At 39.8% G+C, this 20,130-nt stretch overlaps 1 protein-coding gene across 1 annotated transcript in view; it reads right to left on the bottom strand.

The window, feature by feature from the left end:
- The window catches only part of LOC117992983 (venom acid phosphatase Acph-1-like), a 520,874-nt gene extending 501,143 nt beyond the window's left edge, over nt 1–19,731 (bottom strand). The window contains exon 1 of the mRNA XM_069506265.1: nt 19,718–19,731. The gene's annotated coding sequence lies outside the window, so the exon portion shown is untranslated. The remainder of the gene's footprint in view (nt 1–19,717) is intronic.
- Between the last annotated feature and the right edge of the window lie 399 nt (nt 19,732–20,130).

The following is a 20,130-nucleotide window of genomic DNA, read 5'->3' as shown; positions in this document are numbered from 1 at the left end:
AAGGTTGGCGTTATCCAGTGGGCGATAGGAACACCAATGCTACTAACCTATTACCATAAATTAGATTTCTCTAAAACTCGACCAGTTGGTAGGTTTCAATAATATTTAATGTATGGGGATGCTTGAAGCTCATTTGGCCCCAGCTCGGGGACCGACGAGTAAGTTGAAGCACTCCAGCTGCGGACATTACAGCCGCTAACTTTTCCAATTATTTCCCACAGAAAGGGTCACGTCACAGAATTTCAAGTAATAGAAATGTTCCTCATGGTCTTCGGACAGTGAGTGTTGCCAGTGACATATGGATCCACGAGATGGACGCTAATTATAGGCATACTAGCTGATCCGCCCCGGCTTCGCCCGGGTGGAATTAAGAAAATCGAGGTGGGTGAAAAGGGTGGTGGTTGATTTTCCAAAAACCCTGAAATACATATTTTTTTATTTGTTGCCGGAATGGTTGTTTAATTTTTTTTTAATTTACTCTGTTTGTGATGTCACCTCACTCGAAGACCTGTCGCGAACAATACTTAACAAAACTCTAAACTCTGGATCTTTTTTGACTCCAATTAAAACTAACTGTAGGTATGTGCAAAAAAAATCAATTTTATATTTAATTACCAATTTTCATGTAAATAACTTGAAAAATGGCGGACTTTCATACAAACTTTCATCCCCTTTTTAACCCCCTTGGTAGTAGAATTTCCAAAAATCGTGAAATACTTATTTTTTTATTTTTAACCGAAAGCTTAAATACTAATTTTCATCGATGTAACTTCAAAAATGACGGACTTTCATTGAAACTTCCGTCCCCCATTTAACCCACTTAGGGGTGGAATTTCAAGACGTCTCAACTACAACTATTATACTCGTACAAAAATTATATTATTATTTACAATAATATAATTTTTGTACGACAAAACATTCACAGTTACAAAAAAATCAGTGATCTCCATGATAGGCAAACTAGAAACAGAAATAAGCTGGCTACTCCTGCGCTCCGCCTCTGGAAGGTGCGAAGTCATTTGTGGGAATGAGTGTAATATTTTATAATAAAATTCCACAACCAATTTTAGACTTGCCTTTACACAAGTTTAAAAAATGTGTTAAAAGTATGCTCCTAAAAAAAGCATATTATACAGTCGCAGACTATGTAAACGATAAAAAAGCTTGGATTTGACTCGCTCCAGCAATGCACGGGGCTGCAATGGCTTGTATAGTACGGTATAATAACATTGTAAATTGAAAAATTAAAAAGAGCAACCGCCGAGTTTCTTGCTGGTTCTTCTCGGTTGGAACGGCATTCCGAACCAGTGGTAAATTAAAACTACCTGACTATTTATAAGCACTTTTAAAAAGTTTACATGAATAAAAAAACATTCTATTCTATTCTATTCTACAAGGCTCTCACCGTTTTGTATCACCATTCACCAGTTCTATAGCTATTGTTAATTCCGTGGTTCGGTTAATAAACGCGGTGCATTAGTAGGGGATCCGTGCAACCACACTCGTCAGTAAAATTTCGGTGATTTAGCGCAGAGGGAAATATTTATGCGAATTTTAATGGACCTTTTTTTTTTAATATGTACACTGTCATCACTTGCCCGTACGCACCTATATTACAAATGCGATAGTGTGTTTGTTTGTCCTTCAATCAATTCGTAATGGAGCGACAGATTGAAGTGATTTTTTGCATGATTATAGTTAAAACCAAATATCGACAAATAAAAAACGCCAAATTAATCGTGGTATGCACCCGTTATCTACATTAAAATGCGCTCAGTATGTAGGCTGATAATGGAATTTAAAAAAAAAAACAAGAGCGAGCTAATGAGCAGGCGGGTCACCTAATGTTAAGTGATTACCGCCGCCCATGAATATTTGCAGCACCAGATCATGAGGATTATGTTACAGTTAAGACCTACAATTCAATAACCGCAGTGGAATTGGACGAGAGTTCAATACTAGGAACTATAGAAACACGGAATGTTCGATTCCAGAAGCTAGAAACTAGGAATTAACTTGTGAATTCCATTCCAGGAACTTGCATGGAATGTTTTTCAAAGCAGCCGTACTTTTGTAATGTGAATGCCATTTGGTATTTCCTGTTGAATTGAAATTCGCTAATCTAGTTATTTTTATTCAGGATTAGCCTCGTAGCTTTAGTTTTAAGTTTGCGTTATAATTATCACCACTATATCTTACAAATCTAACACTATACCAGACAATCAATAAGAGTAATTTATTACCTATTTTGAATAAATCATTTGACTTTGACTTTGACTTTGACTTTGATTAGAAATCGATTTTGAGCAATTGAATACGCGGCCGAAAGTAGTGTAGGTACTTACATCGGTCTTTAGAATGACATTTCGGCTTTGTAGAGCGTTGTCTCTGTCACTCATACCTATATGACGTTTTGTTGGTTTCAACGACAGGGACAGCGCTCTACAAATCTGCTATCTCTTTCTAAAGGTCGATGTACATTACTTTCGGTCGCGTACTGTATTGTCCAATGTTAAAGTACCTGCGTTATCCAATATTAGCAATCCGTATGGACTTTTAGGTGGACGGACGACATCAGACGAGTCGCAGGGAGCCGCTGGATTCAGGCGGCGCAAGCCCGTGACGTCTCTAAAAGAGACCTATGTCCAGCAGTGAACGTCTATCGGTTGATGATGATGATGAAGCATAATTTCATTATTTTCGAATTTTCCCTTTACTTGTGCTATAAGACCTACCTACCTGCCAAATTCCATGATTCTAGGTAAACGGAAAGTACCCTATATCTTTTTCTTCTTGACGGACACGGCAGACAGACAGACAATAAAGTGGTCTTAAAAGAGTTCCTTTTTTGCTTTTGAGATACGGACCCCAAAAAATTACCCTGTCTCGAGAAAGCATAATAATAAATCTTTTTTGTTCTCATAAGTGCTTTCGAATCGTCGGATGCATCTACCACTGGTTCGGAATACCTTTCCTACCGAGAAGAACCAGGAAGAAACTCGGCGGTTGCTCTTTTTAAATATTTGATACACAATATTATGCCATATATAAAAAAGTATTTGCAGTCCTGTGCGTTGTTGGAACGAGCTGCAGGTCAAATCCACGCTCTTTTATCATTTAGATAATCTTCAATTGTGTAATATGCTTTTTTCAGGAGCATACTTTTAATAGATTTTTTAAACTTGTGTACTTAAAGGTAGGTCCAAAATAGTTTGCGGGATTTTATTATAAAAGGTTATATCAGGGTTTTCACTAAAAAAAAGCAAAAGGCGAAGATAGCGCATTATATACTTTTATTTTCAAGTTCGTGAAGGGCGGGCGGGTCTTTAGACTCTTTAGCTTTCACATACAAAACATACCTATTTCCGTTTGATCTCGCTTGATTACTTTTTGTAATTACGCCTCCAGCTCGCTCTGTAGCTGTATAACTTTAAGCTGCTACTGTAAGTATTTTTCTTGCAGCATTTATATGGTATCTATTTAGGCAAAATATGCCTTCCCCCCTGGAAGCCAGCCAGTTACCCAACAAGCCAGCCAGCGCCGCTCCTGCGCGTCGCGCGTCGCCGGGCGACTGGGTCACGGGAACACCGAAGCAATATCGCCTGCGTCCATCCTTCGCCTCGTCCACTGTGCCCTTTGCTAGTCAAAGGGACACGCGGAAAACCTCCCCCTGCCAGGTAATTCATCAACATCATCATCATCAACCAATAGACGTCCACTGCTGGACATAGGTCTCTTGTAGGGACTTCCACACGCCACGGTCTTGCGCCGCCTGGATCCAGCGACTCCCTGCGACCCATCTGATGTCGTCCGTCCACCTAGTGGGGGGTCTTTCAACGCTGCGTCTTCCGGTGTGAGGTCGCCATTCCAGCACCTTGGGACCCCAACGTCTATCGGTTGTACGAACTATGTGCCCTGCCCATTGCCACTTCAGCTTCGCAACCCGTTGTGCTATGTCGGTTACTCTAGTTCTCCTCATTCCTGATTTGATCACGTAGAGAAACTCCATAGCTCTCTCCATCGCCCGCTGAGTTCCAGGTCAATAGCCATAGCCAACAATATCCCCGAAGATAAATTATTAGCCATGTTACCAGGGTGCAGCAGGGACCAGCAGCACCCAGGCACACTGGGAGGTCACCTGGCTGGCACCCCAGGCAAAATATGCCTAAAAAGGTCATCTAAAAGATCAGGTAAGATGGTATATCTATGTATTTAATATAAGTAACTAAATTAGAGATGGGTATTATTTCAGCACTTTTAAATCAATCTGTCGGCTGAACTTTAAACTACCTCCTTGGCGCAGTGGTAAGCGCTGTGGTCTTATTAGTGAGAGGTACTAAGAATCCTTTATTAGCAGTTGTCTACGTCATACTAGCTATCTGTATGCCAAATTTCAGCCCGATCCGTCCCGTAGCTTGAGCTGTGCGTTGATGGATCAGTCAGTCAGTTTTTCTTTTATACATATTATATTTGGAAGGAAACTCGCTTTCTTTGGATATTTACAAAGAGGGGCCCAATTCTCATTTCAAAGATTAGTTTTGGAAGGAAAAATTGAAGGCAAAAGGGCTCCGGGTCGCCAAAGACGCAAATAGTTGGACGATATAATATAAGGGGGTGGACAGGGCTTAGTTACCCAAAGTTAAAAGAGGCGGCATTATATAGAGAAGCTTTTCGCATGATCACCTCCAAATTTCGTTTCGAAGAAGGCACACGATGATGATGATGATGATATTTAGATTTGTAATGGAGATAGGTATCACTTACGTAGTTTAAATTGAAACTTGCGAATTTCACGAAAACACGTACCTGCATTATAAACTCGCGCAACATTGATATAGATGCTAATCAACAATACACACTTAGTTTGATAAGGACATGGTAATTGAATTGGCTGAAACGTGGACACTGACAGTTGGGTCTTATCCACAAGTTTAAAGTCACTCAGCGTCCTATGGAGCAGGCATCTCTCTGAGGGACAAAATCCGTAACGAGGAAATCCGTAGGAGAATCAGTGACCGACATAGCTCAACAATTTGGCCAGCTGAAGCAAAACCATGGCTGCTGGGGCAGACGTGTTCTGGAGTGGAGACCGCGTATCGGCAAGCGCTGTATGGGACGACCTCCAACCCGTTGGACTGACGACCTTAAGAAGGTAGCGGGAAGTGGGTGGATGAGGGAGGCGGAGGATCGTGTGTGGTGGCGCGCTCTTGGGGTCATTTTGGGTGAACCGATTTCTTTCTGAATCGTACCAGCTACGCGATTGCGGTAGAATGACAGCTACAATGTCACGATAGCAATCACTTGATTGGTTGACGCTCGCTCACTATTGGCTACAATGCATTATTGCAACAAGAATAGCACAAATTCAGCCAATCACAACAATTGAGATTGTAATAATGATTGCTGCACGTTTTACGGAACTTACTCTCTATCTCGGGAGTTGTACATCAACGTTGCAACTATCTTTGGATCAAGCAACATCATACTTATTTTCACTTAGTTAACGTGTACCGTAAAATATTAATGCGGCACCGCATTGCGGGGCAACCTCAAGGCCTCGCTGCTTAGTATGCGGCTACGGTACGAGGCCGACACGACTTTTTACCCCGCGAAAAGTAGGGTATTGTCGCTATGCATGCAAAAAGCCTCGCTGCTTACTACGCGGCAACGGTACGAGGCCGACACGACTTTTTACCCCGCGAAAAGTAGGGTATTGTCGCTATGCATGCAAAAAGCCTCGCTGCTTACTATGCGGCTACGGTACGAGGCCGACACGACGTTTTACCCCGCGAAAAATAGGGTATTGTCGCTATGCATGCAAAAAGCCTCGCTGCTTACTATGCGGCTACGGTACGAGGCCGACACGACTTTTTACCCCGCGAAAAGTAGGGTATTGTCGCTATGCATGCAAAAAGCCTCGCTGCTTACTACGCGGCAACGGTACGAGGCCGACACGACTTTTTACCCCACGAAATGTAGGGTATTGTCGCTGTGCACTGCATGCAAAAAGATGTTATTTTTAGATGCCATTTTGTTCTGAATCAGGGTTTCTTAAAGTTGGGTCCATGGATCCCTTAGGGGTCCGTATCATGTGTACTCGGGGTCCGCAGCAGCTCAGTAAACCCTTGTGTGGTAAACTGCACCACATGCACTGCCTTGCCTCCACCGACCGATCACGTAATGACGCTTCTCGGAACAGTCCTGTACCCGTAGTACAAGATTTTACGTCTCACCAAACCAAACCAAATTCGAGAGTCGAAATACTTCCGCGTTACAGTAAACTGGGTCTTAAATGCCTTGTTTTAAAGCTCAAGTTTGTCTACACTTCTACAGCCAGCGCTCCAAGCGGAAACATTGCGAAATTAAAATCAGTGGCATTGAATATTAGGCCCGTACCCCCGCTTGGCCTTCGGCCAACCGGAGAAGACCCTGTCGCAATATTTGACTTCAATTCAAGGCTGTTTAGGTCAATTTTACTGTAACGCGGAAGTATTTCGACTCTCGAATTTGGTTTCGTTTGGTGAGACGTAAAATCTTGTACTACGGGTACAGATGATATCAGCGATGTTGAGGCCAAACAACAGCATCCTTCTCACTAACTTAAGTTAGTGAATTATCATCTGCGGCGTGAAATCGATTTTGATTTTTTCTTTGTATGTGTCAGTTATAGTAAATACAGGAAACTACCAATATAACTGATTTCTACAATTCAATGTTTTTTTTTTCCTGAAACAGGTTTGACAGGGGTCCATGAAATTTTAAAATTCTAACAGTGGTCTGGTTCTAACATTATAAAATAACAATTACAATTCACAGAGAAAAAATTTAGAGTGTACACCCAATTTATAATAAGGGTACCTACTGATGGTACGGAACCCATCGTGCACGAGTCCGACTCGCACTTAACCGGTTTTTTAAGTTTGACTTTTTGAGTGCACGTTTCTAGACTACTACACGATGCACGCAACTTTGCACTATAGTAGGTACCTACTAGGCAGTGGCGTGCAGGTCATAGAGGCATGAAAGCATTGCTTACCCCAGTTGTAATAGCTCAATGCATATTTTTCATTATAACTTGCCAGTAAACAGGTTCCTACCAAACTAATGCTTACCCAGGCTTCAAACCCTATGCACGCCACTGCTACTAGGCAAGTTATATAAAAGAAAGTCAAAAATAAAACGGGCTGAATTGAGAAGCACCTCCTTTTTGGAAGTCGGTTAAAAATAAGGCTACTCAGATTATTGTCATAATGATAACATCCTGAAAATGTATTAATTCAAACCAACAATTAATTTCCCCCCACATAAACTCTCACCAGTTGAAAATCTAAATATATAAAAGGAAAGGGTGACTGACTGACTGACTGACTGACTGACTGACTGATCTATCAACGCCCAGCTCAAATTACTGGACGGATCGGGCTGGGCATGCAGATAGCTATTATGACGTTGGCATCCGCTAAGAAATTATTTTTGAAAATTCAACCCCTAAGGAGGTGAAATAGGGGTTTGAAATTTGTGTAGTCCACGCGGACGAAGTCGCGAGCGTAAGCTAGTTCTTTATAATAAGGCTACTCAGACTATTGTCATAATGATAACATCCTGAAAATGTATAATTCAAACCAGCAATTAATTTTCCCTCACATTTTAAACTCTCACCAGTTGTAAATATAAGTATAATGGTATAAGTAGGAATATAATAAACGCAATGCAAATACCGCATAAGGCTCTAACTGCCAGGAATCACGCAAGGGAATATCATTAGCAACCCTTTGTCGTGTGAACGATCCTTTACAATTTATGTATTCACTGTAAAATGTTTCTGAGTTAGGATCGGAGCCACCCTTAATTTTGTTCTGTGATTTATACACTAACTAGCTGATGCCCACGACTTCGTACGCGTGGATTTAGGTTTTTAAAAATCCTGTGGAAACTCTTCAATTTTCCGGGATAAAAAGTAGCCTATGTCCTTCCCCGGGATGCAAGCTATCTGTGTACTAAATTTCGTCAAAATCGGTTGAACGGTTGAGCCGTGAAAAGCTAGCAGACAGACAGACAGACACACTTTCACATTTATAATATTAGTATGGATGGATAGTATGGATAAAACAAAGTCTTCGAACAGTGCGTGTTGTCAGTGATGACATAAGGATCCGAGATATGGTCGCTAACTATGAGCCTCATAAGAAAGCTTTCTTAGAGTCTAGAGCTATACTTAGAGTCTCTCTAGAAGTGACTAAATCAGAAAGAGTCCGCGAAAAAAATATAACTAAACCTATATTTTGCACGATATATTGCAAATAAAACATCTACTGACGCTAGAGGTCAACGAACGTTCCGGAAGTAGGCCATTATACATTGCGGGTTTGAAAAATACTAAATTACTAAAACTACAAAATGAGGCAAATTAAGAAATTGGAAAATTAAGAAAATTAAAGTGTTATATTTTCTTGTACGACGCTACAGTGCGGAGCCCTTCGTGTGCGAGTTCAACTCGCACTTGGCCGGTTTTCTCTTCATTAATCTTTGTCGAACCATATTTAATACACAATACGTGTGGGGGAAAATTTATCGAAAATGAGCAAAAATATTATCTTTTATGGAAGGTGTTAATTCCCCATCGATTAAAAATCGATCCCAAAAAAAAAAAAAAAAAAAAAAAAAAAAAAAAATAAAAAAAAAAAAAAAAAAAAAAAAAAAAAAAAAAAAAAAAAATATTTTCTTGTACGACGCTACAGTGCGGAGCCCTTCGTGTGCGAGTTCAACTCGCACTTGGCCGGTTTTCTCTTCATTAATCTTTGTCGAACCATATTTAATACACAATACGTGTGGGGGAAAATTTATCGAAAATGAGCAAAAATATTATCTTTTATGGAAGGTGTTAATTCCCCATCGATTAATTATAACGGCGCGTTATTGCTGAAGCGAAATTAATCTGGGATTAACCTTTAATCCTTTTGAGGGATATGTGACCTATACGACAGGTCGAAATGGCAATCGGGGTATGAGGCGGGGGGACGGACGTCCGCGTCCCGCACGCCAAACGTCCGCGTCGGTAAATGGATGGGTGACCGAATTGACTATTTTTGTTTCTTCGGAGAGCAATTGTTAAGCAACATTGACTCAAGTCAGTGACTGGATGGGTGGTCCGAATTTGATCTTTCGTTTTCTTCATTCCTCGTTTAGCCCTCGTTATTTTTATTTTTATCTGTTAATAATCGTTAAGCTAATGTCAAAATTGTAGCTATAGTAGGTACGCGACAGGTTGAAATGGCAATCGGGGGGGGGTGGGGGACGCCTCGCACACCCCCACCACATTATATATCTATTCGTGTGCCCGCATAGCCCCGCGCTAAACCGGTGCAGGCGAGCGCGAGTGATGTGCAGGTGTGCGCGGCGTCCCCCCCGCCTCATACCCCGATTGCCATCTCAACCTGTCGCAGACTAAACTTTAGTTGAAATGTACGGGGAAGGGTCTAGGAAGTCCATCGCATTAGTAACGAAACCAGAAATCCCCTACCATTTTAATCATGGGAAAGGATCACAATATTCATAAATGTTGCCGTCCTAAATAGTTTAAACCAAAAAAACTAAATAGTTTTAGCCAAAAAACATAGGAATTTAGAAAACCTGATGATTCTAAAAAAGTTTACAACGTAGGTCGTAGGACCAAACTAAAAACTAGGTGCCTAAAGACATTGGTCCTACGTAGCAAACTTTTTTAGAATCGTTAGTGCTTTCTAAATTCCTACGTTTTTTGGTGTCGGAATGAACAATACGACTCAGTGTGAGATCTATAGAGCGCACTCTGACTTAGCTTAGACTTAAGACAGAGTTAAAACGAGACAGAGCTATATCTCTCACATAAATCTGTCTCGTTTTAACTCAATCTTAAGTCTGAGCAAAGTCAAAGTGCGCTTTGTAGATCTCAGCATTAGAATCTCCCTCTGACTTTGTGGATAGAAGAAAAACCTATTAATTTTTTATGTACACTGTACGAGTTACAGCAAAAAAGATATCATTTTCCCGATGATATCTCGACAAGATTTATAGCACCGTGCGAGATAAGTGCAAATATTTAATATTGCACCAAGTTTCTTGCGAATGTTTGCGCTCACGTGCAGTCCGAGTGATATATTAAAAACAAAATTCGACCATCACTTCCGTGGATATTAAACTCAGAGGAAAAATACGAGTGTGTTTTTCAAGTGACTTGTATACGGAAGGATCTGGGATCCCACCGCATTATTATCCCAATAGAACACCTGCCATTATGTGTTAATGGAAAGGAGTCACGACCCTCAGTAAAGAGGATCTTTATTATATAAAATTCTAAGTCCTGAGTCTTGATTGACTGGCTCACTGACTGATTTATATATCAACGCACAGCCTAAACCGCTGGTCCTAGAGACATGAAATTTAGAGGGTATGTTCTTTGTAAAGATTGGGTAATGGGTATCCACTAAGAAAGGAATTTACAAAATTCCACCCCTAAGTGGGTTAAGTGGGGGATGGAAGTTTGTATGAAAGTCCGTCATTTTTATAAGTTACATCTATTAAAGTTTTTATTTAAACTTTTGGTTAAAAATAAAATTATTACGTAAAAATAAAATTATTAAGTACTAGCTGTTGCCCGCGACTTCGTTCGCGTGGGTATAGGTTTTTCAAAATCCCGTGGGAACTCTTTGATTTTCCAGGATAAAAAGTAGCCTATGTCCTTCCCCGGGATGCAAGCTATATCTGCACCAAATTTTGTCAAAATAGGTTGAATGGATGGGCCGTGCAAGGCTAGCAGACAGACAGACAGAATCACTTTCGCATTTATAATATTAGTATGGATTAGTATGGATTTCACCGAAAATTCTACTACCAAGGGGGTTAAATAGAGGATGAAAGTTTGTATAAAAGTCCGTCGTTTTTCAAGTTAGTTGCATGAAAATTAGTATTTGGGTTTTCGGTCACAAATGAAGGAATACGTGTTTCAGGATTTTTGGAAATTCAACCCCCACCTCGATTTTCTAAATTCCACCCGAGCGAAGCCAGGGCGGTTCAGCTAGTACGAATATAAAGAACCCTGTAAATTACAGGATTCTAGTATTACAGGCTGGAATACTAGCATCTTTAAAACTAACTTAAACCCTTTAGGGACTAATAAATGAGGCAGGGAAGTGTGTTTAATTTGAATCCTTTTAGGGATTTTGTGGGTTTACGGCCTTTTGGGTCGCGATAACATTATAAGGAGGTTATCATGTCCGTAATAAGCTAAACCGCTGGCTCCCCAAAGAATTGTACTAAGTTATTTATTGTAATTTAACAAGATACGGATCTTAATTATTTAGGTAGTAGTACCTAAATAATTACTACATCAGTTATAGTGATGCCCGTGACTTCGTACGAGTGGATTTTGGTTTTTAGGTGGAGGTAAGAACTCTTTAATTTTTCGGGATAAAAAGTCACGTCATCTATGAAAAAAATCACGTCAATCCATTGCTCCGTTGCGACGTGATTGAAGGACAAACCAACAAACAAACACACTTTCGCATTTATATGGGTAGTGATTTGAATCCATACTTCCATACTAATATTATAAATGCGAAAGTGTGTCTGTCTGTCTGTCTATCTGTCTATCTATGGTCTGTCTGTTTGCTAGCCTTTGACGGCCCAACTATTCAACCGATTGAGACGAAATTCGGTACAGAGATAGCTTGCAACCCAGGGAAGGACATAGGCTACTTTTGATTACAGAAAATCAAAAATTTCCCATGGGATTTTTAGAAACTAAATCCATGCGGAGGAAGTCGCGGGCATCATTTAGTATTTTATAAAAGTGTATTTTATCAAGTGGCTAGAGGTCCCAAAAGAAACGCTTAATAACTGCTAAACTAGGAAGCGGATATATCCCAGTGTTTAAGTCAGCATCGTATTCGAGAGTAGGTACCGAGGTTCGATCCCGGGCACATACCTTTTACATTTCGTTCGTTACTACAGATTCATAAAAAGTCGGTCCAGTGCGTGTCGGATACGAAGCGTTCTGTACTTACCATCGTACAAGAAATAACACTTTTTATTTTATTGTTATAGACATGGCGGCCATTTTGAAATTTTTGTTTCTTTTGATGCATAGTAGCAATAGAAATATATGCTCTGTGAAAATTTCAATTATCTACCTATTACGGTTTATGAGATACATCCCGTTGACAGACAGACAGACGAACGGACATCAGAGACCTGTACTGAGGTCCCGTTGGCACCTTTCGGGTGCAGAACGGTTAAAATCAAATAAAACTTTAACTACAGTCAAAAAATCTAGTTTCGAACACCAAAAACTTTTTTGATTAGTTCTTTCCTGAAATACGAATAAATAACACTATTTCCGCTGCCTATTTCTACGTTTTAATAACCAATTTGCGAGTGCTAAGCTTGAAAAATATACTTGCTGTACAAAATTAATGGTTGTCTTTGATATTTGCATACAAAGGAATACCGCAGTTCCATAGAGTAACACGGCCTCAAAGTCGACACAGAGCCCTTCCATAATACTTGTGGTGGGACGTCGCATCGTAAAGTCCTACGACAACGCACAACGCATCGTGCGAATTTACATGGCAATTACACTAAGGTGTGACGTCGTTCTGGCGATACGAGTTGTGAAAGATTGTTAAATGGTCTTTAAACTTGTAAAACGAGAGCTCTAGGAGTTCTCGTTTGATACTAAAATAAACGCGCGGGGAATTACACTTTTGAAATTGAATCGGAAAAATGTTTTGTATCTTAATACATACCGTATAATATAACTCCATATTTTAAACTAGCTGATGCCCACGACTTTACCATTAGTCTTTATTGATTCAAATCAGAATTGTTTGATTTTTTCTGAGGTCAAATGTTACTCTTCAACATTTTACACTTTTAACTTTACCCATGCAAAAAATCACGTCTATCTGTTATTCCGTTGCGGCGTGATGTGCAGGCATCATATTATGGTCTTATAATATAAACACATAAAAATCTTTAAAAAGTTTAAACCCACGCGGACGAAATCGTGGAACAAATACAAAATGTTATGAAAACTCAAGCAAAAAAGTATACCCACATGATGTAAATGCAAGAATGACGAATGCACAGTAATTTGTAGTCTGAAAATTATTGAAATATCACTATTGCACGCCATATTATCTGGTAATACACAGCTTTCAAAAATATTTTCACACTACCATTAACACCATATTCTTTTGCAATAAATAAATGAATTATGAATTAGAAATGGAGTCTCGGTAACAAGTAACCCTCGATATTTTTAATCGCTGTAATAAGTGGAATTTTATTCCACTGTATAATATATCATAAGCCATATAATCCATCGCAACAAATAGTATATCGATAGCAGCTTTGAATTCCGGTGAATTTTTTCGACCAATTGGTCTGATGCTTTGCAATGTACTAATATTACCTCCCCTTTCTGGGGGAATTTGCTCTTTGCCGCATTATAGTTAAACAGAAAACGGAATTCTTGGGAAAGTTTGCTTTCTATGAAATGGTAATAGGATTATGAAATGGTTTTGTTAAAGGATCGCACATACCTACTCGTATTGTGATAATAATTTAAGTAGAATATGTCTCTAATGAGGAGAACACGGGAAAATAAATTAATACTCAGAACCTATATTATAATCAGAGGGAATTTAGTTAGAATGAAAGAACAGAAGTTATTAAATTCAATTACGTACTATTATTATAAAATATAAAATCTATATACTTATATAACAGGAAAAGCTAACTAACTGACTGACTGATCTATCAACGCACAGCTACTGGACGGATCGGGCGGCAAAGGATTTTTGAAAATTCCACTCCTAAGGGGGTAAAATAGGCGTTTGAAAATTACCTAGCCCACGTGGACGAAGTCCGGGCATAAGCTAATAATTGCTAAAGACGATCGCAAGTGGAAACACGCCAGTTAATATTGAATGCACCATAACTCCAAGCCCAAACATGGTTAGCATTAGGCTCAGTATATTGTGTACAAGAAACAAAATCAATCATACCTGTTCCCACCAGGTTTTAATCTTTATACTGCTTCAAAACCTGAAAAAAAAAGATAACCCCAATATATAAAAGGAAAAGGTGACTGACTGACTGACTGACTGACTGATCTATCAACGCATATCTCAAACTACTGGGCGGATCGGGCTGAAAGGCATGCAGATAGCTAATATAACGTAGGCATCTGCTAAGAAAGGAATTTTTGAAAATTCCTAAGGGGGTAAAATAGGGGTTTGAAATTATGTAGTCCACGCGGACGAAGTCGCGATCATAAGCTAGTACTAATAATTATCATAACAGTAAACAGCGGAGGCTTAGTATGGATCCCGGGTACGGAACCCTAAAAATAATAGTCTCATTTATGAAAATGCAGTTCTATTAGCATAAAGCTAATATTGCAGGTAAGATAGGTTTTTCCGATTTATTAAGGCACAGCTGTAACTCATGCCAAGATTCCGTTTCCGATAACAACAAAAGTATTTGTTTTTTAGGTAGGTTAGGTTTTATAGCAGATATAAGGGGAAAAATCTAAAAACCATGAATTTTTGGTTACATCACAAAAAAAAATGTGTTCATGAACAAATAATTAATTAGTATTTTCAACTTTTAAAGTAAGATTACTATACCAAGTGGGGTGTCATATTAGAAAAAAAAGGTCTGTACTTGTGCATTCTAAAACGGATTTTTATTTATTTTTATGTATTTGTTTATGTTTTTGATTTATCATCCAAAATGTCCAATATGTCGCGTGAGTCTGGCTCGCAGTGGCCGGTTTTGTAGGGTTCCGTACCTAAAAGGGAAAAGGGACCCTTATAGTCACTTTAATATATGTCTGTCGTATCTGTCAAGATCCGTCAAGGGAATGAAAATCTATAGGGTAGGTAGTAAGTACATCCCATTACAAACAACAGTACCTATCAGTCAAGTAGTAAAACCTAACCACTAAAAACCGGCCAAGTGCGAGTCAGGCTCGCGCACCGAGGGTTCCGTAGTACAGTCGTATTTTTTCGACATTTTACACGATAAGTAAATCAAAAACTATGATTTATAAAAATAAATAAAAATCTGTTTTAGAATTCACAGGTGGAGCCCTTTCATATGATACCCCACTTGATATAGTTATCTTACTTTGTTAATTGAAAATACTTATTATTAGTTTCATGACTACAATTTAATTTTTTTTTATGTGATGAAACCACAAATTCAGTTTTCAGATTTTTCCCCTAATGTCTGCTATAAGACCTAACTACCTGCCAAATTTCATGATTCTAGGTCAACGGGAAGTACACTGTAGGTTTCTGGACAGACAGACAGACAACAAAGTGATCCTATAATGGTTCCGTTTTTCCTTTTGAGGTACGGAACCCTAAAAATCGATGCACAACAAAAGCTTTTATATTTCTGCTCCCCACAGACAAACTTCATTGTTGAAAGAATATAGAATAGAAATATATGCATGAAATTCTCTAAACTATAAAACAAAGACTATAGAAGCTATTCCACACTCGATATTATTTCTATTCCACAAAAATCACCATACATTCAAAACGCAATAGCGTTGCAATATTCCCTGAATTCAACCGAACTATGTATCTTGTTATCTAAGGTTGCCAACATCTCCTAAAATATATAGGTTCCCTGGACCGTCGCGCTAGAAGACTTATTGGTGTCGTCTGTCGAACTGTAGGGCGATTGTCTAAAACCTGCATCAATCATTATAATTATGGTTTGGCACGTAGCGATGGCAAGAGACCAGACGGTATGACTCTTGTCCCGTGGAAGCAAGGTAGGTCGCTTGTGTGGGATGCCACGTGTGTGGATACACTGGCGCTGTCACACGTACAGGCGACCTCCGTGGCGGCCGGAGCGGCGGCTACTAAGGCAGAAAGGGCCAAGAGGCGCGAATATGAGAATATAGAAAATAGTTTCATATTTGTGCCTTTTGGGGTGGAGACCATGGGTTCGTGGGGCGAGGATGCTAGATCCTTTTTTAAGGACCTTTCATCCCGTCTCGCGGAATCCACGGGGGACCGGAGGGCTGGCAGTTACCTCGGTCAGCATATTAGTCTGGCCATTCAACGAGGTAACGCTGCCAGCGTTCTGGGCACCCTACCCTGCCTCGTTGCGGTGGTTTAGATGATATTTTCGATTTGTAATTTTTATGTTCTAGAATAAGTTTGGTATTTTTGTTTTTTGTAATTTAATAATATATCATTATTACAATCTCAATTGTTCTTATTGGCTGAATTTGTGCAATTCTTGTTGCAACAATGCATTGTGGCCAATAGTGAGCGAGCATTAACCAATCAGAGATGATTGCGATCGTGACATTGTAGCTGTCAAACAACCGCGGTAGGGCCACTGGTCAACTCATAACTTCAAAGTTTGGAACATTGGCGCAAAGTTGCCTGTCTATCGGTATTTTACAGGATATATTTCGGAGAGTGTACCGAAGAAACTTTCAACCTGGTTCCTTCTTCATCTTTCACCCTGTCTGCACCCGTACGTAGTCGAAATTCCACGGATACGTACTAAGCGATTTGCCTCCTCATTTCTAATTCGAACCGCTAAGATTTGGAACACCCTTCCAGCATCAGTTCTCCCCTCCAATTATAATATGGGTACCTTCAAGACAAGAGTGAATAGGCATCTTCTAGGCAAGCGCGCTCCATCTTAGGCTGCATCATCACTTGCCACCAGGAGGGCGATTTCCTAAAACCTGTTTCCATCATTATTACAATCTCAATTATTGTGATTGGCTGAATTTGTGCTATTATTGTTGCAACGTGGTAGCAATAGTGAGCAAGCGTCAACCAATCAGAGGTGATTGCGATCGTGACATTGTAGCTGTCATTCTCCCGCAATCGCGCAACAGTGGCCCTACCGCGGTTGTTTGACAGCTACAATGTCACGATCGCAATCATCTCTGCTTGGTTAATGCTCGCTCACTATTGGCCACAATGCATTGTTGCAACAAGAATCGCACAAATTCAGCCAATCAGAACAATTGAGATTGTAATAAAGATTGATGCAGGTTTTAGACAATCGCCCTACTGGTCTGATTGCAGATACATACAGGCAAGCGCTAGTCTATAAATTAAAAAAAAAAGAAGGCGTTATAATGTCTGTAACATCCCGGCAAGCTGAGGTTAGGACTGATGTGTAGATGTACCAAAAAAAATCTGAGCCTCGTAGCGTGATACCTAAAACTCCAATATGACAACCCTGCAAACAGCTGATCGCGGAAATGAACTCGTACAAAACTGTGAACTCGAAGGACCGTTTGACAGACAAAACTTTTTAAAACGTTTGATTCAGTTATGGCACAGTTTAAATAACCACGTGAGCTTAATATAAGGTAGGTACCTAGTTAAATTACAGACGGACACTTCAATTTTATTTATTAGTATATATATATACCTACGATGGTACGAGTAGATGGTTCTACTTAAAATTCTGCTCGAATTCTTTATCTATGTCTTTATTCAAATCAATAGAATAAAAGTTAATCGAAAGGAAAAAGGTGCTAACCCTACGCCCCAGGCATTCAGAATTCTATTTCTTTGCTTTAGCAAACTTATAAAAGGCTCCTCAAACGACCTTAAAACCTTTGTAACAAGGTATGTTTTTGTTCGAATTACACTCAATGTTAGTTGGCGGTTCGCCAGAATACTTTTGCATATTTTTTGAAAGAAATCTGCATGTTCGAGATGTAAACTCGGACTTAGTAACTTATTTGACGAGGAAATAATGGTGAAAAATGTTTGTGAGTTATAGTTTGTTGGAATATCTAAGCCATACGGTGCTTGTTTGAGGGCTATAAAAATTTTCTTATATCTTGCTGATGATGTAGACAAAGACAGATGACTATAATATAATTATTATGATTTTAGATTTTTAATCCCGTTTTAGTTGTGAGCAACACTGCAATTTTAAGGACACTGTTACATATTGTGTCCATCAGTACCCTTATTATAAATGCGAAAGTGTGTTTGTTGGTTTGTCCTTCAATCACGTCGCAACGGTGCAACGGATTGATGTGATTTTTTGCAAGGGTATAGATAAAGACCTGGAGAGTGACATATGCTATGCTATATGGACGAAGTCGCGGGGATCAGCTAGTAGACTAATATTTTAAATGCGGGTTCGATTCCTGCCGGTCCGCAATTTTTGAAATGTATTAAGTGTAGATAAAACACTATTAAAATTATAAAAATACTAGCTGATGCCCGCGACTTCGTACGCGTGGATTTAGGTTTCCAAAAATCCCGTGGGAACTCCTTGGTTTTCCGGGATAAAAAGTAGCCTATGTCACTCTCCAGTTCTCTAACTATACCCATGCAAAAAATCACGTCAATCCGTTGCCCCGTTGCGACGCGATTGAAGGACAAACCAACAAACAAACACACTTTCACATTTATATTTTTTTGCTTATAGCCCTGCTTAAAAATAAGTTGGTAATAACTAATTACGATCCTCTCAGCGAAACTGTGCAATTAAATCCAATGGTTTTGTTCGGGAAGTTTAAATGGGGGGGTTCTAAGCAATGGGAAACATTCAGGTGGGATAATTGCTGTTTTGTTTTGTGCGATTTGCAGGGCGTACCTACCCCTTCCTTTTAGCTTAGGGGTTTATACACATGACATGCGGTTTTAAGGGTGTATGCGGTGTGGTGAATTAGAAAGGCTTAGACTGCTTTTCCACCAGAGATGTGTTATGGGTCTATGGTATGGGGAGGTGGTAGGTAATGCTAAGCGGAGTAGGTAAGATGCGCCGCCGTGAAATAACAGCTGTGCGAGGTAGATGCGCGATGCATATGGTAGAGAGCACAGATTAGAGCCCCCTAAGGGGGCGTCCATAAATGGTGCCGATCTTTTTTGTGCGCGTGAGCAACTAAGACGGTAAATTCAGATTAAATTGAGCTATTTGGTATAAAACAAATATGGTGGTTTGACAGTCAGTACATGTATAACGCCGAAGTATGAATGAAATTATTTTCTTTCGAACGAATTAGTGAATGATCTTAATCGTATTACGATTACGCTTAAGATTAAATCTTAAGCATGTACAATCAAACAATTAAATGGACCAAAATAGTATAATTTTTTTTGTTTCAATCAGAAAAAAAAATGCGTGATATATGCCGAGACCTCCCCTCTCTCCAACGTAAGATTAGATGAGATTTAACCAGACCCCCTCCCCCCTTAAACATCTCACGTAATTTATGGACGCCCCCTAATCTGTGGTAGAGAGCATGCGGCTACACCACTCGTGCACCCGTAGCGTCTCTTCGTAGCTCGAAGCCGTAGCGTCTCTTCGTAGCTCTCAGCCGTAGCTCTCACCCATAGTCTGTAGCAGACATTCCTCCATTAAAAAAAACATAGATTCGTTGAGCCCGTTCCCACCAATGCTATGTAGAGCAGTGAAAATCATTAATGGATATCATACACATCCATGGCAATGTAGCATATACCACATCTCTGGTGGAAAAGCAGCCTACATTTACGAGTTTAGGGTTCCATACACGAAGGGTGCCAGCAGAACCTTATTTCTAAGCCCATCTGTCCATCCCTCTGTACGTCCGTCTGTCTGTCTGTCAGCGGGAACTCATCTCTCATGAACCGTAATAGGTAGAGAGCTGTCTCAGAATGTGTATTTCTATTGCCGCTATAACAACAAAAAATAAAAAATCAAGACAGTGATTTTCGTAATGGCTGCCATACAAATTAAAAAAAGTCATGGCCTATAGTCCACCACGCTAGCTAAATGCAAATTGGCAGACTTGACACACCTTTTGAGAACATTAGAGAACTCTCAGGCATATAGGTTTCCTCACGATGTACCATTCCTTAATCGTTAAAGTGAGTGATTCAACAATGAAATGGTTCTGCTGTGTGCTTTAATATTTCTATTTGGTTACAACGCATGTAATTTCGAAAAGTTACAGGTACCGTGCAAGGCAGAGACCGAACCCCGAACCCGCCGAATAGGTAGAATGATCGTAGAGAAACTCGAAGCATAATAAGAGAAACTCCAAGCATAATAAATAGCTTGTAGCTAGCTCTCTCCATCGCCCGCTGAGTGACT

Source organism: Maniola hyperantus, chromosome 22 (assembly GCF_902806685.2).
Source record: "Maniola hyperantus chromosome 22, iAphHyp1.2, whole genome shotgun sequence".
In the NCBI taxonomy this organism is placed as follows: Eukaryota; Metazoa; Arthropoda; class Insecta; order Lepidoptera; family Nymphalidae; genus Maniola; species Maniola hyperantus.
The sequence above is the reverse complement of the archived record's forward strand: the minus strand, read 5'-3'. Positions and strand labels throughout refer to the sequence as shown.